Source organism: Gymnogyps californianus, chromosome 1 (genome assembly GCF_018139145.2).
Source record: "Gymnogyps californianus isolate 813 chromosome 1, ASM1813914v2, whole genome shotgun sequence".
Lineage (NCBI taxonomy): Eukaryota > Metazoa > Chordata > Aves > Accipitriformes > Cathartidae > Gymnogyps > Gymnogyps californianus.
This window is the reverse complement of record NC_059471.1, coordinates 161,954,194-161,982,159: the sequence shown is the minus strand read 5'-3', so window position 1 is coordinate 161,982,159 and position 27,966 is coordinate 161,954,194. Positions and strand designations below refer to the sequence as shown.

Sequence of the window (27,966 nt, the reverse complement as noted above, 5' to 3'; positions counted from 1 at the left end):
AATGGCAGATACCTCCCACACGCACACCCAGATTCAGATTCCCCTCATGTCACTTCAGCCAGCAGGCAGGGAGCCCATAGGAAGGTAGGGATGCAGTTTAAGCTAGTAAATCAGGCTCCCTTTCCAGTCATTGATGGGGGACAGGCACTTCCACAGGCCATCCAACCCACCTGCCTTGGACATCAGCAACTAGACAGCTCACTTAAAGAAGAGACTTGTCTTTTAGACAGCTCGCCTCCACATCTCACCCCCCCATGACAGGCCTGTCTGAATTTGAGAAATCAACTCTCAGCCAAATACACCCACTCTCGGGGGAGCAGGCTCTCTCTGAAGTGACTTGGGTCTATCAGCACAGTGCTCACCTGAGCTCAAGAGCCACTGCAATGCCAAGGTGCTGAGGACACCCACGCTATCGAGCCTGCAGGTACCCCACAATGAGGTTGCAGCTGACCACGACCCCTTTTCTATACAAGCAGGTCTTGTTAGCAGTTCTGGTGGTGCCCATGCAGAGGGGGTCCCACAGCTCTGCACAGGCTGTAGGCATCTGGGGCTCTCTGACTGCTCTCTGCCTCTCAGGTGAGGCTGGCTGCTCAGACAGGCCAATGCTGCTGAAGGTGGATGGGAAAACCATCCTGCAGAGCAGCACCATCAGCTGCCCTCCTGCCAGCTTCACACTCTTCTGGCCAGTTCCCTGTCACTCCACTTCGGAAATATGGATCTATCTCCAGGCCCTGGCCAGCTTTAACCCCTGCTTATTCCAGGCTGTCTTAACTTCTGCTCTCATCATCAAGCCCTCTCTCTCTCCATTTGACACACTGTGTTTCCCTGTTCCTTGGCTGCCACTCAAACTGTCCTTATGCACCACGACCCGGAGGAGAGGAGATGCCTGGGGAGAGAGTGTGCAGGAGCAAGAGGTTCCGCGCTGCAACATCTCTGGGCATCACTTGCCACATTGTGGGCAGCTGCTGACCCCCATAAATTCCCTCCTTGCATGAATGTAGAGTAGAGGCTTTCATGGCTGGTTTGTCTATGCCACCAAAGGTCAGGGCTGACTTCAGTTACATAGGGAGCTTGAAGGGGTCAGTTCCCAACCCAGGGGACGCCAGATCTCCAGCTCCCCAGGGCACTGCAGCTGCACTCTGTATCCCTTTCCCCATCCACCACAGTGTTTCCTCACCACTGCTCCAAGGGAAAGCAGAAAAGTCAACTGAGGTTGCAATGCATCAGTGAAGGGTGGGGAAAAAAAAAAAACCCAACAGGTAAAGGAGTCACTGAGAACAGTAAGAGACAAAGGAGAGAGCACCCTGGGGAGGTGATGTGAAGAGATTAGAGAGATAGAAGCAGACATACTTAATAGGGTGAGAGCTATCAAGGTGATAAAACATTAGATAAGGACCAAGGTGCCTACAACAGAAAACAGATGAAGAGAGTGATTTGGGGAGAGGGCAAATATGTTTATATACTACTACAAGAGAGAGACTTCAAGGCAATATTGCATGTACACCTGAGTGCTCTGCCTACAAGCCTCCCTCTCTGAGGAATGCCATATTCATCCTTCCTCCTCTTCTAATCAGGGCTGTCGCACACTGTCTCATCTTGCCTTCTGCCCAGACAGGGATAAGCCACAAGGGAGAGCTCAGACAGATGCTAAACCAAAAAAAAAAAAAAAACCAAAAAAACAACGGTGTCCCAACCCCACTGCCCATCAGGCTGCGCCACCCACTGGCAAGTGAACCATCTCTCAAGCTCCCTCTGGGTTCATATCATCCTCTGCCCTACTGAACAGTCATTTTCACCCTCTGAAATTTAGCCCAACGCTAGAGAGAATAATTTTTACAAGTTGCCATTTTCTTTAAGCATCCTTTTAGTCAAATTAGACACTTTATCCAATTTGAATAAATCTCTCCCTTCAACATCTATCCTGCCCCCGCCCTAAATTCCCTCCAAAACTGCTAACATCAGCTGTATCCATACATTTTTTCATTTTCCCTTTCTACTTATTTAGGTGCACAGGCTGCTTCTATTAAGAAGGTGGAGTGGGTTCACTGATGATCCACTCCTCCAAAGCCTTGGTCATCTTTGTCTCCACTAGCATTAGGCTGTGTTACTGTCGTTATAACACCTGTGAACAAGCACCAGCTCCCAGGGGTTGAAAGCAGACTTTACCCAGGCAAACAGTGAGCAGCATTTTCTCATCCCTTTCATTAAGAAGTTAAGTAACCACTCCTGCATGACCCTTAGTCCTTTACAAGGTTGTTTCTTGGATCCCCATCATAGCCTGTGTCCATTCACCCCTACCCTTTCCTTCCAGGTGACCATCCCTCAGACTACTTCATTCTTGCAGCATCTCATTAGGTGTAGTCCTGGAAATTAAGCATAGCTCTAGAAAACTGATTAGCAGATCTTAAAACCACATACTGTGCTGAGTCTAAAGAAAAGGGCATGGGAACAGCACCCAAAACTAACCCCATTATAAGAGAGAAACATTGGGTTGGGAGGGTAGGAGGAGCAATTTGTAGAAAATAACAACTGGCTTTGAATATGATTTGGCAAGAAAAGCCAGAAATAAGAAGTGTTTCTCTCATAGACGCCCAGCAAACAGTGGAAACAAAAACAGCTCCCTTTGCATCACCTGCATCTCTTGCTGACAAATACTGGTGTTATGACTAAATCAGAACTTCTCAGCCTGTGGGAGCTTGAGCTGTTGTGAGAGTACAGAAAACACTGCAGATCTGGTGTAAAGCCACAAACGAGACATGCAAGAGTAATGCAACAGGTCTGGGCCTCTGTGCAATGAAAGAAAAACTTCTGCCCAGCTAGTGCTTTCCTACAGCAGCCTCAGGCTGCTGAATAGCCTGTGCACTCGATTGCTGTGCTACAGGTTTGTCCTCAAATGAACATCAATACATGGCTGAGCCTCCAACTAGTCAGTAAGTAGGTCAAGATCTTTCTTCATAACCAGGGACTGTATCACAGCCTGAAGGAAAAGGTCACTGTAATTAAATTTTTAGACCAAAGTCTCATATATGCTCAAGGAGGAGAGAGGGAAGATGAACATAAAGCAAACCGTGAAGTAGAACCCAGTGTGTCCAGATTAGTCAGAGCCAGGCTGACCTGTCCAACCAAGGGAGAGGTAATCTCCCCCTTGTGGGGGTCCCATCCTCTTAAAGCAAGAAGCTCATCTCCATGTTGCATCTGTTTACCCACCAGAGGAGAGTCAGAGCCCATATTTACCTCTCTCCTCTGGGGGAGCTCTTACTCCTGATCTGTTTTCAGCAGGAGGGATGGAGGATGGGGCACCACAGAGCCTGGGCAGGGACACTTCCCCAGCCTGCTCCTTCAGTGCTCTAGTCAGCAAGTAAACACGGGGTGGGCACCACCGGGTGCTGAGATGGTAGTCTCCGACCCCACCCCTACTGATCATGAGCAAGAAATCCCCACCAAGGGGTGCTGAGTAGACTAGAGCAGCTCCTGTCCCCTCCAGAGCTGAAGGTCTGGTGTCCCCCTGACTGGGAACACCCATCAAAAGGGCAAATAACTCGAAAGCAAAGGAGGGGAAAGATGGTAATAAGAATTAAGCAGAAAGTATATTAATAAAGCAAGTGACCTGAAGTGTTTACAGACTCTCAGAAAGCCTACACAAATCAGGGAGCAGTCAGAGGAATATAACAAAAACAAATAAATTAGCATCTTGAGTTGGACCAAATGTCTGTCTAGACTGGGCTGCAACACAGCTGCCCAGGGAAGTGTGTAAAAGTGGGATGAGCAGACACAATACTTCCCTTAGGCACTCTTCCAGCTGCCAACCACTCTCAGCTCACGGGCTTCCTGAGCCAAGTCAGATTTCTATATTTTTCACTCCCCCTTCGTGGATTCCTCCTAATGAGGGAGGAGTGGGAATAGCCAAAGAGAACACTTGAGAAAAGCTAAGGTAATGCTTGATATCAATCTTGATATAGGATAATAGAGAGACAGCATCAACATGTAGGCTTCCCATACATAATCTACTCAGATGTGAACTGCCGTACTGCTCTTGCAAATGCAGATGCATGTCTCGTATCTTTGGAAGAAATTGGATGATATGCCAGTGCCTTGTACTGCGGATGTTTTATCAATAGCCCTAACCAGACATTTCAGTAGCTAGGATCCTACTACAAAAATGATGGGGGGAAAACCCAAAACATTTTCTGAACATTTTCTAGCTGTGATTACCAAAGGGTGGAAAAAACCAGCTCAGGCTTATTGGAAGCCATCAATCCTAGGGAAGGTTGCTAGTTCATTATGAAAGCCTGTTATTTTGTCATCTGAGATAACATTTACTTTTTGTTCACTCCTTCGCTTTTATTAACTCATGCTGGCATAGTCCTGTAGCACATTTTGCCTTAAATACAGTAATATTTGTCTACTGAACTGTGTCTTGTGATGTTTCTGATGCCAGAGTGATCAAGAAAAGCTGGAGACCAATGACCCAGGCTCACTTGCTTTGTGAACCATGTCAAATGTACTTCATATCCTTCCTTCCCACCCCCCCTCCAAAAAAAACCCCAACATGCACTTGCTGACCTGTCACCTGCAGACCTCGGCTGAATCAACAGGAAGAACAGACAATTCCACCCTCTTAGCAAAGATCAAGCATGGTTCGTGGGGAGGCAGTGAACAGTGGGCAGGACACACCATGCACAGGAAGATCACAAAAGCAAGATGCAGTACCTGTCACCTTTAAATGAGGTCTCCAGAGCTGAAAGATTCAGAATTAAGTCTGGATTGTTTTCTACATTTAAAAATGACTGCTACAGGCGTTGAGATTTTCTTTTTTTTTTTTTTAACCTAACCAAAACCTAATCTAAATTACTAAGTGAATTTAACACTGGATTGGGGGGGGGGGGGGCGCGTAGTCATTTATTGTATTTGTTAACTTAATGGGCATGGTTTTCCCCCTCTTCTAGATTTAGCCCTCAAACTAGGTCATAGTGATTACACACAACCAGTCCAAAGGCAATGCCTCTCTGCTGCTTGCATAGAGGGAAGGGAAGAGGGAGAAGCAAAGGGTGATGGTACTGCACGAGTGCAGGATTTGTATCTAGGCAGAGTGCAGTACACATTGGTCCAAAACCTCATGAGCAGAGGAAGTTGAGCTTTCTGGTTTCTCCTGGGCTCTGCCATTGCCTGGATCACCAGGCACTCAGTGACATCCAATTCTTCAGGAGCTTTGCCTCTGCCAGCCAAGGTGGGATAAAGTCAGAAAAATCCTCGTGGATACTTTTATAATCAGATTCTGCTCCTGCATCACCTCAACTGAGCTCAAGGCTTCACTGTACTGGGCACTGTTCAAGTCATCCCACTCCCAACAGCAGATAGTCAAAGGGACCAGGCACCAGGTGGGGGGAAGGAAAGGTCTTGAGAAGGTGACTCCCCACCTGATGCCCCCAGCTGCAGCAAAGGGGGTGTGAGGGAGAAGGCACATTTGTGCCCAAAGGGGAGAGACCTATATCCTACCCCAGCAGTAATGTCCTGGTTTCAGCTGGGATAGAGTTAATTTTCTTCTTAGTAGCTGGTACAGTGCTGTGTTTTGGATTTAGTGTGAGAATGATGTTGATAACACTCTGATGTTTTAGTTGTTGCTAAGTAGCACTTATCCTAAGTTAAGGATTTTTCAGTTTCCCATGCTCTGCCAGCAAGCAGGTGTACAAGAAGCTGGAGGGAGCATAGCCAGGACAGCTGACCCCAACTAGCCAAAGGGGTACTCCATACCATATTGTGTGGATTCAATGGCCTGGCACATTAGACCCACAGGAGTACAAGGCTCTAGTGGACATCAGGGCACAGTATACCTTAATGCCATCAAATTATAAAGGAGCAGAATCCATCTGTGTTTCTGGAGTGACAGGGGGATGCCAACAGCTAACTGTACTAGAAGCCAAAGTGAGCTTAACAGGGAACAAGTGGCAAAAGCACCCTATTGTGACTGGCCCAGAGGCTCCATGCATCCTTGGCATAGGCTACCTCAGGAGAGGGTATTTTAAGGACCCAAAGGGGTATTGGTGGGCTTTTGATATAGCTGCCTTGGAGACGGAGGAAATTAAACAGCCGTCTACCTTGTCTGGTCTCTGAGGATCCTTTGGTTGTGGGGTTGCTGAGGGTCAAAGAACAACAGGTGCCAATTGCTACCACAATGGTGCACTGGCACCAATAACGCACCAACTGAGACTCCCCAATTCCCATCCATATGCTGATGCGTCAACTGGAGAGCCAAGGGGTGATCAGCAGGACTCACTCACCCTTTAACAGCCCCATATGGCTGGTGTGAAATAGCAGAGAACACCATGCTCTGTATGTAAATGGGGGGGAGCTGGCCAGAAGGGGCAGATCACTGCTCAGGCATCAGTCAGCGAGTGGTGAGCAATTGCATTGTGCATCACTTGTCTTTTCTCAGGTTTTATTTCTCTCTTTTTGTCATATTCCTTTTCATTACTATTATTATTATATTTAATTACTGTATTTTAGTTATTAAATCATTCTTATCTCAACCCATGAGTTTTACTTTTTTTTTCCTGATTCTCTTCCCCATCCCACTGGGAGCAGGGAGGAGCGAGCAAGCAGCTGCGTGGTGCTTAGTTGCTGGCTGGTGTTAAACCACAAGTAGGAAGAGGTGAGCAAGACCCAGCTAGCCTGAAATTGGTTACTGTCTGACAGATGCTGTCAGTTTGGGGAATGGGGAAAAGAGGAAGAAAGTGAGAAAGAGTAAAGCAAAAGCAAACTAAAGCCTCAGAGGATGAAGAAACCTATCCTTGTGTCCAGCATAATTAGACAGCATGTCACCTCTACAGAAGTGAAAGAGATAAGAAGAGAGATGTAAAGAAGAGAGCCGCATGTTGTCAGAATATATTTTTTTAAGCTTCTCATTGTCAGCCAAATTTTTTCTTGTCTTCCCCCGCCCAGCATCTCACCACCACTGAGAAGCTAGTTTGATGGAGCATCTTAAATATTTCATGCAGCCTTCAGACTCACAATCCTTCTCTCCCCATCTGCTTCAGCCTGGCCCTGCCGAAATCTCAGCAGGCCCATGGCCTTTGGCAGACTGCCTAGGCAAGGGCTCCTTTGACCCTCCTTCCTCGCAATCCACCTCTCCATCTTCTCCTTCCCTGCCCTATTAAACCTCCCATTTTTCCTTCTCTCCACTCTGCCTCCAGAGAAATCAAGTCCCAAACTGAATTTCTTCCTCCCCGTTTCCACGCTTCTTCCTCACGATTCCCTTTTCAGCCTCTTCATTTCCTCTTCTATTCATTTTCTGTTTTATTTTCATTCTTAATGAGACATTGCCTGAGGTCAGGATTAATAATCTGCACTTCAGACACCCATTAATCCATCAGTGATCAAGTATGGGCATGAAGAGCCTGGCAGCCTGCTGTGCAGGAGGGAGACCCGTTGGCAAAGCTGCATGGAAACCTGGGGACCCTGCAGAGCTGGGGGACGGGGCAGGGGGGGACGGGGGACAGGACAGTGATCAAAGGGGAGGGCAGCCTGGGGCAAGAGGGTGACAGGGCTCTCCAAGGAGGGCTCCACTTGGGCAAGTCACCTGTAGCAAGACTTGAGCCCTGGTTTTCTCAAGTGAAGGGTGTTTGCACTGAGCCCTGCAAACACAAAAGTGAAAGGTTTCTTTTCACTGAAAGTGCCTCTGGCTAAAACAGGAGTATTTCTGGCTGTCATGTGTGCTGGTTTTGTCTGGGATAGAGTTAATTTTCTTCATAGTAGCTGGTATGGGGCTATGTTTTGGATTTGTGCTGAAAACAGTGTTGATAACACAGGGATATTTTTGTTATTGCTGAGCAGTGCTTACACAGAGTCAAGGCCTTTCCTGTTCCTCACCCCACCCCACCAGCGAGCAGGCTGGGGGTACACAAGAAGTTGGGAGGGGACACAGCTGGGACAGCTGACCCCAGCTGACCAAAGGGATATTCCATACCATATGATGTCATGCTCAGCATATAAAGCTGGGGGAAGAAGAAGGAAGGGGGGGACATTCAGAGTTATGGCATTTGTCTTCCCAAGTAACCATTACATGTGATAGAGCCCTGCTTTCCTGGAGATGGCTGAACACCTGCCTGCCGATGGGAAGTGGTGAATGAATTCCTCGTTTTGCTTTGCTTGCACACGCAGCTTTTGCTTTACTTAAACTGTCTTTATCTCAACCCACGAGCTTTCTCACTTTTACTCTTCTGATCCTCTCCCCCATCCCACCAGGGGGGAGTGAGCAAGTGGCTGCGTGGTGCTTAGTTGCCGGCTGGGGTTAAACCACGACATCATGGAAAGGGGACCTGGCATGGGATAGGGAACCTCCCCATGGAGCAGCAACAGCTTATTAGAGCAAGAAGAGACTCAGCATGCTGCACTGAGAGATAGGGTTGTTTCTTCACCACTTTGGAGCTGCTCCCTCCTGAAACAGGGGTTTGGCTCACCCGGGAGCCCGTGGCAGCTCCATCCCACTGAAAGGACCCCACCTCACCCGATCTGCTCATGACCCACAGAATGGTCAGCCCCATGTAGAGGAACAGCAGCAGCTGCTTCTCCCTCTATCTCCACTGCCCCCTTCACTCCTTCCTTAGAGATTATTCTGCCCCTATTAGATGCTGAGGGAATAGTGGCTAACTGTCTCCCCACCAAACAAGGGGGGTGAAAAAAGGAAGTGGTTTTGCCGATGGAGGATGATTGTAGGCACAGAGGAGTAAGGACCATTCTGGCTGCGCAGGGACTCCTGTACCACAGCAGCTGTTAGAGACGAAGACCACGGCAGGTAGCAGGGAGAGACATCGAGCCACAATCAGAGGACTGGGGTGAGCAAGATATTGATGGGCAAGGGGTGAAGAGGCCAGTGAGATCTGATGGGGCTGTTCCCCAGCACCCTGCAATGGGGGAAGAGTGTGGCTTACCCAGCTGAGAGGCTGTTAGGGCCAGCAAAAAGGCACCAGCAGGTAGGAGGTCCAGAGATGGATGGGTCATAAGGCAACGTGAGGTGGTGTTGTGGTTTAACCCGAGCCAGCAACTAAGCATCACGCAGCCACTTCCCCTTCCCCCCTCCCAGTGGGTTAGGGAGGAGGAAAGGAAAAAAAGTAAAACTCATGGGTTGAGATAAGAACAGTTTAATAACTAAAGTAAAAATAAAATACAGTACTAAGAATAATAATAATTGTAATGAAAAGGAATTAAAAAAATAACACCCAAGAGAAGACAAGCGATGCACAATGCAATTGCTCACCACCCGCTGACCAATGCCGCAGCAGCAATCCACGCCTCCTGGCCAACTCCCGCTGTTTATATACTGGGCATGACGTTCCATGGTATGGAATATCCCTTTGGCTAGTTGGGGTCATAGCTGTCCCAGCTATGCTCCCTCCCAGCTTCTTGCACACCTGCTTGCTGGCTGAGCATGGGAAACTGAAAAGTCCTTGGCTTAAGATAAGCACTACTTAGCAACAACTAAAACATCAGAGTGTTATCAACATTATTCTCACACTAAATCCAGAACACAGCACTGTACCAGCTACTAAGAAGAGAGTTCACTCTGTCCCAGCCGAAACCAGGACAGGTAGATGATGGTGAGAAGATTTTATAGAAGAGCCACAGAACTAAGCAAGATGACCAGAGTTAAAGCCTCATCTTATGGTTTATCTTAGCCTTATCTTTCCTTGCTACTAACCTCTCTAGGTCATGTTACCTAGAATATCTTGTAGTCAAGGATCTTTTGACATTTCCATTACAGGACCATTAGCTTCCTCTTCAGTCATTATTGAATACGTTAGGTAACACCAGACCTCCACCAACCCAGTTCTGCTCCTGTTTACCTTAGTGGGAGTATTGCCATTAGTTTTGCTGCCTCCAGTCCTGCACCCACACTCCTGGCTTCCCAGAAAGGTCCCTTCTCCCTCCCTGCTTTGTTGTTTGTGCAGAAGCTGTGGCAGGTGCTCTCCCAGGCTCCCACAACGTGGGAAAACAACACATTTCTGTAGGGTGGCAGGTACCAGGGAAGCGGTTTACCCAACCCATGTGGGGGAGTAAGCTGTAGAGACGCCCAGGCAGCGGAGGGTGTGGGGGCCAAGGAGAGCATGCTACAGCAGGAGATGGAGTACCTTCACTCTGCATTGTTTTTAATCTCCTCACCATTCTTCTTTGCCTGAATGGGATTTGAGAAGCAACAAGGGAGCTTCACTGCCAGGCACACTCCATGGCAACACATCAGCTTTAAAGACATACCAGCTCCTAGGAGCACTAATGCACTGCCTCATCTTATTCCCCAGGTCCTCTTTCCTGCACCTTCTCTGTGCTTCATCCTGCCTGGCCATCCCACGAGGTCCTGCCTAGCAGTTCTCCCTCAGATGGACAGATACATAGAGGGCCAGTGAAGTACCCAAAGTGGGAACCTCCACAACACTTGGGCTTGCTATCACCTCTTCTCTTGGACCTTCCCCCTCTTTCCCTCCAGCAACACCTGCCACGTGAGCATACCCAGAGCGACATCCCACCAATTCACAGGCAGCAGCCAGGCACAGGCTCCTCTGGGAGCTCAGCTCCCCACCTGCAGTCAGAGGAGAAGGCAGAAGATGTTCTGCTTTGTCTCCTCTTCCCACTGGGCCTTCATGAAAGCAGAGAAATGACAACTCAACAGCTGCCTCCCTGTCTGGGGGACGGGGTGGGAGGTACGAGAATTTTGGGGAAAGGAGAATTAATCTGAACAAAGCACAAACCCAGTGAAGCTGAAACTCAAACCCAACTTGCCAGCTCAGATTTCATTTTGTTTCAGTAAGTGCCTGGTTTGAACAGAAGCATGAAAACAGCACAGACAAAAGCTGTCCTTTATGGTATATTCAGCCTGGCCAAAACAAGAAAGGTGGCTGAAGTCTCACAAGAAAGAGCTTGTTCCTTCTTCTAAGATTTATACCCCAGTTTGAGAAAGCCAAGCGGCCCAGAACTGGGGTTAACAAGCAGAGATCTCTGGAAGTCAGTGGAGCAGTGCCAATTTATTAGCCACAGCAGATATGGCTCAAATGCTTGAGCACTTACCTGCACTGAGCCCAGCATCTTTGGAGGCTCAGCCCACCTTGCATGCAACCAGCAGGCAGGGGCAGCCCCATGCCCACCTCTGCCAAAACAGGGCCTTCCCATCACCAGCCCACAGATCATTTCCCGGCTATGAACTCCAGTCCTTGTAGCACATCTCATTTTTCAACCAAATCACACCTCTCGCATCCCTCACTGGCTGCCTGGATCTGTCAGCCCACAGGGTGGTGCCCAAGAAGGGCTGCGAGGGCTCCACTCCCACCATCAACACAGTTCCTTGCACTGGTGGTTTACACTGGGATCCCAACACACCTGAGCCACATGCATTTCAGTCATTACCCTCCCCATCAGTGGCCTCCAGCTGGCCCAAAATACAACAGCCCACTAAATTTCCTCCACCATGACCTATAGCTCTGCAGTCTTCCCCCTATACCTTGCATAGTAACACCCAGTTTAAATCCTCACCTTCCAGTCAAAAGCTTTTAGGTCCCCTCAGGATTTTAAACACCAGTGGAAGGGCCCCCCTTTTCCCTGTATCCCTCTGGCATCACCCAGTGAGATGCACAGGGGAAGGTACAGCAAGTCTCTCCTAGGGATAATTGCACAGGAACTTGCCAGTAAGTCAAATATTTACCTAAGCCTCATCAATGCAAATGTCTTCTAATCCTCCTGTATCTTTCAGGGACAGCAAGAGAATGGTGAGTACACCTCTGATTTATACAGATGCATATAAATTAGAGTAATAAAGAACTCATTTAGATGATTTATTATGTAGTAATTGTATCACTATTAAACATATTTATTGTGTATGTGTCATCAACATAGAGAGTTAATAATATAAAAGCAATAGATACATTGCAGTAGCAGTTCCTATACTTTTTTCTGTCCAATTCTCAGTGTATTTTGATGGTCTCACTGCTGCTTGCACACGTTTGAGAGCCACACTGGCTCCATGAGAGTTATCTCCCAGCCTGCATCTCAGTGTGAGCATGTTGATGTGGGCAGGGGGAGGAAGACTGAGACATAACAATCTCATGACAGTGCATTTGAGGCCTCTGTGCAGTTTCCAAACACAAACATGTAGCTAAGTACCTGAGGGCACCAAGCATAAAAAGCACAGTTGATGGGGAAGGAGTGCAGAGATAAGCCTATAAATACAAAGTTTCACTGCTGTTTGGGGGGAAGCGGCAGGGTCTCAGAAGAGAAGTCATTCAGTGGGATGAAATAATCCCAGGTGTAACTATTAAGTCCAGAAAGTAAAGACTGCATCAGATTCTCTACTGGGAATTTCTCTCTGTTCCTGAAAAGCTGCCTGAGACCCATGAAAATGTTAATCATCAGAAAAGAATAATCCTGTGTCCAGTGGGGAGAGGTATCACAGCAATGGATGAGGAAATCCTTCACGCACACAAACAAGAATGAGAAATGCCATAGGTACAAGACAAAATCTCAAGTGCATGACACTAATCGGCTTAATCACACTCAAGAAGTACACAAAGAAGTCAAGTGGCCGGGGAAGGAAATAATCACTTTTGTGCTCTCCTGCTAGAGCTGTCTAATCTGACACCTTTGCTTCCACTGATGGGACCACAGACATGCTCTGTCCTGTGGGCAACATCCCAGGTCATTCAGCCACCCATTCCCTTGCCTCCACACAGTGGCACAGCAGCTCACATCTCTATTTCAAGTGATACCCAGCACCTTCCTGCTTTCCCCACTGCAATGCCCTCGGTGACAGCTTCCCCCAGGGCTACGCTCTTCCGTCCCTTGGAAACTCTGCCCAGAAATGCTTTGACAGCAGCACACCTGTGCCCACACATACCAGCAGCGAGTTGGCTGCTGGCTGCTACGACAGCCAAATAAGCCTTGGGCATTTTTATTGCCCAGAAACTTAGGAACAAATCTCCCAGGTTGAGTGCAAGAAGAAGGGTGGGCCAAGCGCCATGAGCAATCTTTTGAAATGTAAAGCTGGAAGAAAGACTCAGCTATCCCAACATGACAAAACAGGGACTGTTGGTGTGTTTAACTACCCTTCCAGAGACACCTGGTATTTATCTCCACTATGTTTGTCTCAGCAAAGGGGAGATGTTGGCACAGGCACTAGCTTCAGGGGCTTGCAGCAGTTCCTCTGCTCTGCCTCTCCCTCTGATGTTGCAGGGGAAAGGACAGAGGCGGCTTGCCCCAAGCACAGTGCTCAGTCTGTCTCCCTGTCTATGAAGAACAGGAAAAAGAGAAAATACAGGGACACAATTCACCATAGCACAAGGACAAGGGGCCAAGGCCACATCCAAACAGGGTAGAGAGGAAGAAGAGTCAAAACAGAAACACAGATCAGGCCCCTGCAAACACAGCTGTCATTGGCCAACACAGCAATGACAGATTCCCTTCTGTCCCTAAACCACAGCCACGTAATCATGGCCTGACACATCTAAAATGACTGCAGCCCTAGCATTTATTACTCCTAGGAGTAAAATTCAGCAACACTCAACCCTGAAGTCCTAGCTTAGTTCCCATCTCAGGAACCCAGGTCACAAGAGTCAGAAGTTCCCTGAAGGTTTGAGTAACCTCGAAGCTGCCACCTTCCTCCTCCTCACAGAGGAAGGGCCAAGTACACACTTCATGCTACTTCTGTATCTCCAGATCATGCTGAAAAGTCCCATGGAGCAGGATATCCTAGAGCAGCCCTCCCCAGCCTGTTCTCCCCCCCCGCCCTTGCAGCCGTCTGAGGATGTTCTTCCATGAGAAGTTCCCCTTCGTCCAGGGAAGAGAGCACATTTTGCCTTCTGCAGTCTACCTATGATCTGGATTCATGTCTCACACCCAGCCAGAGAATCCCTGATGTGACAGCTCAGGGAAATCAAATGAAGTGCCAATCCTACTTCATTTTTCAGTAAAATAACCCCCATATGGGCGAAAACACAGTTTCCCCAGACATCTGCCACACATTCCAGAAAAATGCATTACAGGCATGCCACTAAGTGTGAAATAGATTTTTAAAAGTTAAAAAGCTATTGGATATTTAAAGGATGTGTGACATATCACAATATGCTGGAAATACATTTTAAAGAAATAACAGCACCTCGAAGATACTGTGGAGGGATGCAATTAATTCTGTGCTTTGAAAAAAAATCCCAGGTTATGGTTCTCTGGAGGAGGAATTTTTTTTTTTTTAAAGTATCTACTTTAATAGTTAATTATTGTATTGTAGGGGAAACTTGAGGCTTCAGTGAGAGCTGAACTACACGGTAGAATGCTGTATGCAGCTACACTGATAACACTAATTTTAATTAATCCTACTCCAAACTCTTCCCCCTTCCAACACCCAATCTCATTTGCTTAGAGCTTCATCTGACTGGCAGCTTGAGCTGAAACTTCCATAGCAGGTATGACTACACTTTTTTTGGTGGAAAACTAAGTTGAATTTCAACAGTTGCAAAAACAAACCAACCTGTTTTGTCTGTGCAGAAGCATTCAAGAGGTTTTTTTAACTAGTACTTGTTGCTGGATGCTCTGAAACACTGCTTTTGCACTGGGCAGCAGGGTAGCCCAAGACCTCTTTTGCTCATCCTGTAACAATCCATCCACATGGAGATAAATTAGCAGCTGCCATCGGAGAAAAAAAAATCATGCTTTGAATATGCTCAGGAGATACTGTTTTGATATGACTCAATCCAAGAAATTAAGACAGAATTAAGGATGAATGCAGAACTTCAGTTTCTCCCTCTCCACACTGCCTTTACAACACAGTCTTTCATTGCATGTTCATGTGTTTTTTTCCACAGGATCCCTGCATCCACAGGGAGGGATGGCATTCAGTGAAGACAGCAATGCGACATCTCATTTAGCCAATGGGCCTTACAGAAGTTTGCTGGCAGCAAGGAAACAGAAATAAGCAGGAATGCAAAGCGTGCAGGCTCTGGGGCAGGGACCTTACTTCACCCCACCAACCCTACATGGGATGCTCCCATCCCACCGCTTCTCACTGCAGCCTAAGCCCTCCAACCCTGCCAGCCTGCCCAAGTGAATTTGGGCTCACTGCCCCAGCCTTTGCCTTCTCAGCCAGCTTCTTCCCATTCAGATCCTCACCTCCCCCACCCTGGTTACCTGCCACTCCATTAGCCTTGCCCAGCAGCCCACCCAGTCCCCTCTCCAGGTTGTTCGCTCATGCCATCGCTCCCCAGTTCCTCCCCTCTGGTGGGCAGATATCTGGTGGATAAGCTTTCCACCTCAGCTCCCTGCTGGCTGCCTGACCCTCTGGACTTACTTTCCTCCTGGGCTTCTCAGTCCCCCATTCCAGTATCCTTCCCAGGCTGTTTGCCTGGTCCTTGTCTCCCAGACCTCAAATTAAAATTTCATTAAGGGACAAAAAGAGTGTTAAAATGAGAAAAGTTGGGCAGCTTTTGAGAACCACGTTACCACCTCACGTAACAATGAGAACTAAGTCTTCCATTTCTTTGGTTCTGTTTGTGTGCGTGGCCCTCGTATGAAGTGTGACTTCAGAGATCCCGCTGGGAAGGAGATGAAGGAAAAACGTTACTTGGCACCCACCAAGGAAGAAACTGTGTATTATCAGGGGGTTGCCCACATAGGGAAAGACAACAGGGTCAACCTATAAGAAACAGAAACTAGGAGGCTGTAGCATGGGACAAATAAAATGCTACAAGGAAACAGTGAGAAGACTGCTGCCTCCAAAGGCTTTTCCTGTATAAAACAACTGGTCTACCATCTAGGGCCCCCACCAGTTGCTAAAATCTCATTTCCAAAGAGGGGTCCAGATAGGAAGACAAGAGCAGTTGCCAGCACAGAGGCTGCTAAACAGTGGGTCAACAAGTATGGAGGAAAGGAGCAAACTCCAAAGCAGGGAAGGATCCTACTTCACCAAGGAAATGAATCAGAAAGGAGCCACACGGAAAGAAAAAAAGCAAGCAAAAAATTGCCTTAAGGAAAAAAATAACATCTTTCATTAAGAAATATCACAGTTGGCCAGTGGCACTGAACATCAGACAGTACCAAAGGCAATATATTATTACTGTTGCACTTCTATAAGTGTGTCTTTTTTTAATATAATTCACTTATGACACAATCATTTTCAAGGCCTGGCCTGAATCGCACGTATAGACAAAGCAGAGCCTGCCAGAGTCACCCATAAAACCAGGAGACTTACTCAAAGCAAAAATTACATCACGAGTTGGTAAATACATGAACAAAAACAATGACAGAAATTGTAATACATCACAAAGCATACTTCTCTCAAATATGTTTTAGCTTAATTATTGATAACAATGCTTGTTAACAACGCCTGCTAGCTGGCATCTGTAGTACATTTTGTAGAAAATAAGGATGTTGTATTCATAGGGGGACTTATTGCTGCACTAGTGTGCCGAGTTCTTGGCTGAGAAGCAAGATGCAGGATACGGGTAGATGTAGGAAGCATCCTTTCAGGGTGCGTGAATGATGGGGCAAGGCAGATTTGCCAAGTACACCTTCATAGTGTTTTAGTGTGGTCCCAAATAATAAGCAGGACTTGGAAAGCAAGCAGAGATTTTGGATTTCTGACTTGAGAGACTATCAGCCTCTGCATGGAAGAAAACATTTCTCTGCCCTCAAATATTGAGCTCCTGCCTCTTCCATGCCATGAAACAGAACAGCTGCTGTTTGTTACAAACAGCCTATTTCAATAGGGAGGTTAATATTTTACCATGTGTTTTCTTTCCATTCCTTCCCTCCTTCTTGCCTGTTGAGGCAAATCTCATAGCTAGCATTACAAGCACTGGATTCAGCAGCTTTCTCCTGGATGAATTTGTACTGATGTTAGCCCTTTTCATCCGTGACTCTAAGAACTGAAATCCCACAGGAGGTACATTTGGTTCACCCTGCCTCTCAAGACATCCAGTTACTTCAAGCTACAAGCAATCTGAAAGCCCTTGTGGTATTTCAGCAGTTATGCTACTCTGGGGAGGCAGCGATAAACAAAACCAAGTTATTAAAGTAAAGATGAAACAGCTCTCAAAGGTTTGGGGGTCAGGAACAAGGCTCAGACAGCAGTGTTGGTTCAACTTTTGTAAGCAAACCCTTGACCACCTTGCCCAGCTTCCAAGCTGGAGCACATGGCCAGGAGACTGCAGCCACGCAGCTCCCAGCCAGCCTGCTGAGCTCACATCTGTCTGCATCTGCCCACAAGAACCAGCCCTGGTGAGCAGGGATTAGCAGAGAGCCAGCTACCTCCCAGAGAGGACCAGGGCCAGCTGCTCCAGCAGCAAGTTTCACCCAAGCTGGCCCAGGGGATGCTCACCTACTAGCACCCTGCCCCTGCTCCCAGGGCAGATGCACCCCTTGGACCCTGCCATCCTGCAATCAGCACAGCGCTCCTGCACACTGACAGCTCGGGATGGGGATGTCACGGATGCCACTTGCGTGTTGGAGGGCACAGGAGGATAGCTGCTGACCTGGGCTGGGAATAAAATGCTCTAGATGGGGATGGAAGCAGCCTGTGAGGATGAGGAAGCAGCAATTTCCACCCCACCACATAGCAATCCCCTCCACAGACAGGGGAAATCCGCTGTTTTCACAGGTAAGCTCTCACATCTCTGCAGAGCCCTGGCCTTTTCCCTCCTTCTAACTAAGTCAATGAGTTATGTCCCCTGTTTAAATCCTACCTTTAGATCTTCCCTTTAGCTCCTGACCATTCCCCCCAGGAAGCCTGTTGTCCATGATACTGGCTAAGAAGGGCACTTTACAGAAAGAGCCAATTCAAGGGCAGCAGCAATCAACACAGACAGGCTACTAGCAGCAAAACCCAAGAATGACAGCGAGGGAAGAAAAAAAAAAAGAGGAGAGGGAAAAATGACAGACTGCCACAGATGGAGAAAGGAGAGGGGAGAGACAGGGTGGCTAGTCACAGGAGGGGCTGCTGGAGGAGTTGCGTGGACTCGGTGGCTCCGAATCACACTCAAGGAGGGGGAGCAACGGCAGCTTTTATAGACTCGAGCACAGTAGGCGATGACGAGGGGAGACCAGGGGAGAGAAAACTAAAGGAAGAAAGGATAAGCAAAGAGTGTGATTTTGTATCGTTAGCAAGGACAGATTTCTCTTTCCTCCTGGATGAGTTGCAGTACCTAAGTGTAAGCAACACCGTTGTCTCGGGGGACAGATGGTCACCCACATCACAGCTCTGCGCATCCCCCGTCCCGCCTGAGGTAGTCACTCCCCTCCCCTGATCTGCACTGATGCAACGGGCAGGGAGAAAGCTGGAGAAAGGGGAGGCAGGGATAGGCATCCTTCAGGCAGGATGGTTGGGCTAAGCTCTCCATCTTCATCCCCACCAGCTGACCTTGCAGTCAGGGCTGGGCAGGTGAAAGCTGTTCCAACCACAGCACTGCACTCAAACTCCAGCCCCCAGACCAGCCAACCCGTCCAAACGCCTATGCAGGTCTTCTAGCAGGAGGGTTACACTGCCATAACACCACCTCCTTACTCACTTCACTGGTCCTCAATGGCAGTCAATAAAGATCAAGCATTCATGCTGATTCTTTCAGATCTATCAGCTGCCTTTGATACCATTGATTACAAGGATTTGTTGAGATGACTGCCAAGCTCAGCAGGGATTTACAGCATGGTGCCAGGGTAGCTGTTCCTAACCTAGATAACCTCCACTTATCACTCCCCATCAGTTTCTGTCTTATATCTTCATAATCACACTTCATCTCTTCTTTTACAAGTCCAGCTGCACTCTTATCTGCCTTCCTTGCTTGTCTCAGCCTCCTTCCCTAGCTGCTGATCACAACTCTGCTGTCCTCTCCAACCAGAATAAAAGACATCCCCCTCAGCTAGCCTGCCCCCTCCTCTGAAGCTTTTCCTGAGATGATCCCTGCTCATTTCCGCAGTGGAGCCCTGAGCACCACTCCAGGGAGGGGAGGCAGGTAGGGCAGCAGAGCCAGCAGCATTCCCTCCCTGATGGAGGAGCACAGCTGACATGAGGCAGCACAGCACAAACCCACAGCCCAGGGAGCAGCAGCGACCAAGAGCAGGGCAAGCCCAATCCGCCAGCTGGATCTGTCCCTTTGAACAGCCAGCCCAGCCTGGTGGCACTTCCCACCACTGCTCGGCCCTCCTCCCGCTGCCCCCGCCAGCAAGAGACTGGCAAACCCCATTTTGGAGAAGCACACTTCAGACAAGCTTCCTTTGCCCCTGCCCCATGGCAGGCAGTGAAGCAGAGGGGGGGCAGTGGCACGGACATGTGCAAGGGACTTGCTGAAGGGGCTGGCCAAGGTGTGCTGGGCCAACCAGAACCAGCGGGCAAAGTGAGCGCAGGACAGAAGTGGGTGCAAGCTTGAGCCTGGTCCATCTTACACCAGGCTGCAGCCTTCCTACACCTTCATCTTCCAAAGACAGTGCCTCTCTAGGACTATAAAGATCTTTCCAGCTTAGAGGCTGACAGCCTGGCAGACTCTTTGCTCCTGTTCTCTCCAGAGGTCTGAAATAGGCCAAGTTTTTCACACAGTCTTTCCTCTTAACCATCCTGGGACTAGCTGCAGGCCATTTGCTGCAGAAGAGCTGCAACTCTGTTAACTATCCCTCACCTGAAGCAGCTCCTGTCAAGTATTACACTCAACACACAGCAGATTCACCTGGCTGCTGGCCCTTCCCCATGGTCTGGGGTGGGAAGAGTGTCAAGTCCTCAAATAGGCAGCTGGTCAATTTGTTAGTGGTTAATTGCATTATTTAATTCACATTGTTATGACAGAACATGCAATTAGAGGTCTGGTCAGAGTATTTTATAGGTCTTAAACTCAAAATGAGTATTTTTATCGCCCTTTCTGTTTCTCCAAGAGCCCCCTCCGGCTCCCTCACACATCCTGCTCCAGTGTTCATGAAGGCTGAAAAAGGCAAACTGACCATTTTTCAGAGTAAATGGTTCTCATCTCCAAGGCAAAATATATTCCAGTGAATAAACACAATGTGCTCCAGAAAGGTTTTTCAGTGTTTGTTTCGGTTCAGCAACGCACTTTGCGGACGGACGGGGCGGTCCCCCAAAGCAGGCACTGCTACCATCCCCGCATTTGGCTGAGCACATTGTCCCTCTCTCTGGCCTGGCACTACCAGGTACCCCCTAGGCTGGCACAAACCACACTGTCTGCACTGGATAACACTGTACTATATGACAAGACAAGACCAATCTTCCCAACCTAGCCTGAAGAGCAACAGCTGGTGCAAATAGGTCTGTTTTCACCAGGTATAGCAGAACAACACTGATTAACACCAGACAAGGATGTTACTTTCATCCTCTACTCTCTCCTACCTGCTTCCCCACGCCTTCCACATTCATTGACCAGAAATCCAGGGACCATATTGAGATACCTCATAAAAAGCTGTTGCAGTAAGAGTCCTAGCCCCACTTCCCTGAAGCATCAGGGCATGGAGCATTAGCAGGTCTTTTATTGTTTTTGGCATGTATTGGGGAAACAGGGCAGTACAACATACATACAGCAAAAAAATACCCCTCTCCTAAACCACAGTGTCCTCTCAGTATTTGTTGCCCTTCCTCCAACAGTAGGAATCTATCCTTCAGTAACAGGGAAAATGCTCAGAGCTTGGCATGAAGACAGTAGGTATGCACTAACAATTTTTTCAGCCTTATTTCTGATTTTGTTAGACCCTATGGACATTAAAGCTTCAGACAGTCAGAGCTCTGGTTTTGTTTGTGCTGTTGTCCTCCTTCATTTCCAAACCATGGTCTTTGACTTCTCGCTATAAAAACCTCCGGGGAATAAGCTAAAGAGATGGGAGCCAGCAAGATAGCCTGTCTCAGCATTTGTGCTTAGATACACAGGGCCAGCTTGCAAGCCAGCCAAATTTAGACCTCATCCCTTTACATCTGCCCACTTGCCTGGAATTGCATGCATCTCGCATACATGCAACCCAGCCAATTTCTTACAGATCGCAAGCACGCAAATCCCCTTCAAACATATCCATCCCTTGTGTGCTACTAATGACAATGCACGAGTTTAAATTCCATTTACACCACATCTGACTGTGTAAACGATCCCTTTAAACTTCCCACCATAAACTTGCACATCAAAACGACCCACACTAATGACACTCCCTTGTCACTACTTTTGCAGAGGCAGCTTCCTTCCCAACTACTTGTGCAGGTCCTGAGCACCATTATGCTCCCCCTGCCACCTGCCTCTAACTACCAACCACAACCAGGAAGCAGGGTTTCTATCCCAGGAAAGAAGCTGGATTTTACAGAACTGCTTTTTCCCAATCCAGAGTCCAGGCGGACAGTGTGCCTTCCCCTCCTCCCACAAAACTAAGATTGCCCAATATTTCTTTATGGAAATGCTGAAATGTTCAGACTGCACCACTTCCAAAACTAAACCTGCTCCCTGCCTTTCCCTTTGCCTCCCTCCATAGCATCTGGGGAACCAAACAGCACAGCAATCCTAAAGGCAGCCCAGGATGCTAGCCAGCAATCCCCACAGCCCGCTGTCCAGAAACTCCCTCTTTAGGAACGAAGAAAAAGTAGGAACCTCCAGAGAGTGACTTTGCCCTCTGAAGGGAGGGATTAAGTTAAGCGTGCTGAATTTCCTGCTACAGATGGCAGTCTGTCAAATATCTACAGAGAGAGCCTGGATGCCTGGTTTTCAGACAGGTAGAGTTAGATGGGGTGAAGGCCAGCCAGCTTCCCAACAGGAGAATTAACAGGAAAATTAAGGGTCAGTTCACAAGCATAGGAAATGTCTCCTTTAAAGCATATTTTTAACACAAAAGAGGAGGAGAGTAATTGAGAATAGATTGGTCCTGGGAAGATGGCTGTGTTGGCCCGGTGCATGCATCGCTTCAAACATTAATCATATTTATGGACAATTGGTTTATTAAAAGTCACCCTTATTTGCTAATAGCAAACTTCATTCCACCAGTAAGGAGCTTGGGAGAGTGGCAGAAAACCCAGCAAGATCTAAAGCAGGCTTGCCCCCTTTTAAAGCTTGAAAAGCATTCAGCACATGCCCAGGGGAACACTGATGCCACCAACACCGCATGTCAACTGGAGAGCTCTGGATCAGCTCAGTTTCCCATGCAGAAGGAGCGACTGTAAAGTTGATTTAGTGTGTTGTGGAGTGCAGGGATGTTAGATAACCTTTTACAGAAAAAAAGCATCTTGCACTTGTTGGATCTTGGGTATACAGATATATCTGTTGGCTGGAAGGTGGTCTACAGAGCTGTATAATCAACAGAAATCAATCCATTCCTAAGGGCGCAGCAGCAACATCTGCCTGATTACCTAGAACAATACAGAGCTATCACAAGTCCTCAAATAAGTGCCAGACTCTTCACCTGTCTTCTGAGCTAGATTTGCAGAGACAGGAGAGATCTGTCTTTAAAATGGAGAAGCAGGAATAACATATGCATTTTAGTGTTTTGCAGGTACACACATAAAAGCTGATACTGCTGACCCCAAGAGTGGAAATCCATGATCCCTAGGCCCTCAAGAATGATGAATGCTGCTTAAAATTCATAAGCCACTCAATTTTTGATGTATTATTATACCTTCTGGTCACATTTCCAAGCTTTTCTCTACCTATTAGAGAGGCAGGAACCTTTCTTTTTTTATTTATGTATATACACACACACAAAAATATAAATGTACACATGTAAAGAGAAAAGTAAACCTCAGAGGATTACAGGAGCTCAGGCCTTAAGACAGACATCAACTATTACAAGACTTGCAATAAATTTGCAGGTGGTGTTTGCTTATTAATTAACTACAGCCAGTTGTTATGAAGATTGCATCCAGGGTTTAACAGTACACAAGGCAACAGCTTAAGGCAGAAACAAGTACAACATACTACAGAATCTGCACATAAAATTTCACTCACACAAGAACGAATTGCCCAAACTGATATTTGACCAGGGTGTAATATAACACACCTATTCACCCAAAGCTTATTAACGAGAAAAAGATTTGTCGGCCCCTTGGCCACACGTGTCACCTGAAAAGCAGTGGTTTTGGCAGCACGGGGTCTCCATGCACCATGGCATCACCTGCTCAATGTCACCAAGAGAAGTATCAATTACCAGTCCACACACGCATCATTTTCTTTGCTCCTCCAGCATCGATTCTCCACTCCGCTTCCATAGGGCAGTGCCAGCATGAAACACCACTACTGCCATCAACAACCATCCTATACTCAAGTTGGCTCATACATAAATGACATCTGCGGCACCAGGCAGGCAGGATGTGGGGAATAAATCTGTAGGTTTTCTCAGTTCCCCATCAATATGTCCAAGGCCAGTCCCGTTTCCTTGTGCACCAAGCACATAGCTGAAGCCAATACAGCTGCCAGTACAAGTTACAGGAAAGGTACCCCCAGAAGCATGGTAGGACTTTTAGGGACAGGTACAATGGCAAAGCCCCTACTTGGAGGATCTTTAAAGCTAATGAGCTACAAGGCAGCTCCTCAGTACACACAAGCAGTCATACTAGCTTCGAGAAGCCACCCTGCTCTATACCCTATAAAACACAACTCCCGGTACTAAAAATTAAGCGCATATATAAGCTTTTGCACAACTGGGACCTGACCCACTGCTCCTACACTACTGAAATCAACTGGAAACACAACACTTTACTGCCTGAGTGCAAAACAGAAGCCCAAATGGCCAACACACTTCACAAATGAGGGAAGGGGGCTGGTATATAACAAAAAGCAAGAAAATGACAGAGTGGTGAACTGCAGAGCCTATCTCATTACTGCTACAGTTTTAGCATTGATTTTTTTTTTTTAATGGCACACTTCACTCTTGCTCTCGCTGTCACGTCAATATTATAGATACGACAGCAAAGGGAGGTCTGGGCCTCCTGGAAAGAGTTTCTTTTAAAGAAAGGCTCAAAAGACAAACCAAATCTACTGCATTTGACCCTAGGGATGGATAAAGTGTAAAGTCTTTATGGAACCCCAAGGAGTCAAACAGTGATGCAGACATCCAGGCATCTCTCTCATAATCTTCTCATAATTTGCGAAGTGCATCAGGATCCATTTGTAAGGCGCCACGTGGCATGCCCTTTATTTAGTCCCAAACACTTTATAAATTCATAAGATGAATGCTACGCAATTGTTTTGGAAACATGTTTTCACACTTTTCACCCTATTTCCCCTCAGAGCTCGACTTGAAATCCTATTTGACATGGAGTTTAGGCTTTATAAAAGGGAAAAAAAAAATCTTGCAGCCTCTCTCATAACCATATCTCAAATATTGACTGTTAACATTGTAGCTGCAACAGCCCCGTGGTCCGCAACTCGGAGCGGCCAGCCTTCTGCCTGTTCATCAAAACAGAAATCAACCTAAACAAACTGTTTGGCGGGTTGCTCATGTGCTGCATCACGCCAGACTCCCTTCCAACAGGCACACTTCCCAGGAGCCAAGCCAGGCTCCAGGTGTGCATTGCATACCCAGCTGATTACACAGCAGTTACCTGTATCCGACAAGGTTTATCAGGATTAAAAAAAAAAAAATCTGCTCACCAATAAACTAGGGCACTTCAAGGATTCATTCACACTGTACGTAAAGCCACCCCAGAAATCTGTAATCACCTAACTTCAAAGCATCAGGCTCCTTTTCACCACACAGCACAATGGCAAAAAGCACAGTAAATACTTCCTTTGGGGACAAACACCACAAGTTTCACATGGAACATAGTCCCTATCTTAAAAAGGGGTTAAGGTCTACAATTTTTGCAATAACAGCATTACATATTTATATGCTAATATGCATCCAGAAGTGATTTTAAAGCAGGGCTATAAGTGGTTCTTTCTCCTCTTACTGCACTGCAGCAAAAGAATATGGCAGTTGTTTAATAGCACATAACAAAATTGCAGGACTGCTCATGGAAGGAAAAATAATCTTCAGGGGAGGGGGATTTAAGTAGGTAGAATGCAATTACCTAAATTGAAATTTGGTGGTTAATGACCTTGCGCTTACAAAAATTGCTACACAGTCCTTAACAATTGGCACTTCCATTTTAAGTCTCATTGACAGTACTTCCGTAACAATGATCATGAAGCTCTGGCCTAGTAGAAAGTCAATGAGAAGATTAACAGGCTTTTAATTAATGCACCATCTTTTTTGCTGAATCTTCAGGAAAGGCCAGGTGTTGCCCTGTGACAGTGACTCAGCCTGCCCCTGCTTGGCACAAGTGCATTGGAGACCCAATAGCCCAAAAAAACAGGGATGAAAAACTTCAGACAGGGAGAAAGCAGGCAAGCGTATAAATTCTTAGAAGACACAATTTGACTTTCATAGAAGCATCCCTTACAAAGGGGCTCATTCCCAGCCAGGGATGAGACCACAGTGAGTGATCTGCCGTCAGGCCATGGAACTGTACCATTTCTACGGTGCTATCAAAAAAAAAAAAGCGATGCCAAGAACATATGTCATGGTTTAACCCCAGTCAGCAACTAAGCACCACGCAGCCACTTCCCCCTCCCAGTGGGGTGGGGAGGAGTGAAGGAAAAAAAGTAAGACTTGTGGGTTGAGATAAGAACAGTTTAATAACTAAAGTAAAATATAATACTAACAATAGTGATAATGAAATATAATAATAATAATAGTAATGAAAAGGAATATAACAAAAAAAGGAAGGCGGGGTGAAGAAAAAAAAAAAACAGTGATGCACAATGCAATTGCTCACCACCCGCTGACCAATGCTCAGTTAGTTCCCAAGCCGCGATCTGCGCCTCCCGGCCAACTCCCCCCTGTTTATATACTGGGCATGACGTTCCATGGTATGGAATACCCCTTTGGCTAGTTCAGGTCGGCTGCCCCGGCTATGCTCCCTCCCAGCTTCTTGCACACCTGCTTGCTGGCAGAGCATGGGAAACTGAAAAGTCCTTGGCTTAAGATAAGTGCTACTTAGCAACAACTAAAACATCAGAGTGTTATCAACAGTATTCTCACACTAAATCCAAAACACAGCACTGTACCAGCTACTAAGAAGAAAATTAACTCTGTCCCAGCCGAAACCAGGACAACATATTACCTGCAAGAAACCTTCAGTGTGCAGAAACAATCCCTCATTTGAAAAAAGTTATGGGAACTACTTACTGCATGATCCATTCAAAATGAGGACCACAGGCGGTGGGGGGAATCAAAGGAGGAGTTGAATCCTCTCCACTCAGTCTCTGCTTTTCAAATAGTCTCCTAACTTCACACAGCTGAGCTGAAACCACAGGTCTGAAACAACCCTTTCCAAAGGTTTCCAGCAGCCCCACCATTGCCCTTCACCCCCCTGGTGTCACATGTAACCAGATGTAATGTCATCAACAGGTGACTGAATGAGGCTTTTTCCTTCTTTCTATAGCTTCTACTATGAAAAAGTCCTTTTCAGAGTCAAATAGCACATGTCTGAGGGTTAAAACAAAAGCAACATTTAAACACTAAAATGGCCGTATAGTGCCCAACTCCTTGAATAACACAGCTCCAACACTTAACGCAAACTCCTCCTATGTACCAAATTGGAGGGAATGTTTTGACTCACCTTTTAGCCAGAAATACAGACAGGCTTTTCTCTTCTTCCCCCACAACCTCCTTCCCCCATTCAAGAGCAAATCTTCATCCCAAACCCAGGCTATTACTCTTCTCTTATTTTCTAAGTCCAGCCTTTTCACTGAGACACAAATCTCTCATGCTTTACTCTGAGCCCACCACATGCTGGGACAAGATTCCTAGAACATAACTAGTGCAGACACACAGTGATTGAAAAGCAATGCATAATTCAATACAAAGTTTTAAAATTTTAAGGAGCAGCCAGTAGAAAGGAAAGCAGAAAACCTAAACCTCCAACAAGTTCTCAGTCATAACCTGTACTTGAGACTGCAATACCTTTTTAAGGGCTTCTGAACTTTAAGAAGAGAGCTCAGAGCTGAAACCCAAACCTTTTCCTACATTTGAAATTGAAACAAATCTCCAGACTCATCAGCCATCTGAGGTCATCTGTTACTGCTGACAGCACCTCAAGACTTCACCCAGAGTTCGGCTCTTGAAGCTGAAAAGGCTCTTAGAAAGATTTTGCAAGTCTCTGCTGTGTTCCCAAACACTCAGATTTAATCTAGAAACCAATGCATCAAAACCATAACAAGCATTCTTACAGATAATACCCACCTAACTAGGAACTAAGAAACTTCCAGGTAGAAAGTGCCATCACTTGAGATTTCTGGCCAGAAAAAGGTTCAAGTAAAACTTCAGACCAACCTCTCTAATGATTCATTTTCTTCTCCACTTTCTCCCCATCATGAAGGGTCCCATAGTCCAAAGAACAAGAAGTGCCCTCCACCTGTTTTTTATATTGCATCAGGCTCAAGAGCCACAGAGGCCATTGCTTCCTAGCAGCCTCAGTGCTAATGAGTCGTGCAGGTGGTCATCATTTGCACTGGTGGGTTGCAGGGGCCTCCTTGCAATCAAGGCACCAAGTGTGAACAGTGACACACACGTGTGCAATTGCTGACCTCCCGTGCAAAAGAAGGACGTGCTCGTGTCCTGGAGATCTCTCCCAGGGAGTATGGGGCTCAGCATCAAACTCTGAACAGATTCTCCCATTCGTTCCTGGCCAGACATCACGGCAAGACATCGGCAGGACAGTGACATGTGCTAGATGGAAAGGAAAGGAGCCACCTACGTATCCTTGCAATCGAAGTCCAGGAGTGGTGGTTTCCTCACAGAGGGCAAGATGAGCTCTCACTAAAGCCGGTACGCTCAGCGGGAGGAGACACCTCTGCCATTCGTGGCAGCCTGCTGACAAGCTCCTGGGCTAGCAACTCCTGCTCTGTCCCAGGGTAGAGGTGAAAAAGTAGCCAGGAAAGGGAAGAACAGGCCTTTCTAAAATACCTCTCCTCACCCCTCCCCTCTCCCCTCACCCAG

The 27,966-nt window shown here is 47.1% G+C and overlaps 1 protein-coding gene across 1 annotated transcript in view; it reads right to left on the bottom strand.

The window, feature by feature from the left end:
- CACNA1I (calcium voltage-gated channel subunit alpha1 I) overlaps positions 1 to 27,966 on the bottom strand; it is a 166,306-nt gene that overhangs the window by 137,812 nt on the left and 528 nt on the right. The gene's annotated exons all lie outside the window — the stretch shown is intronic.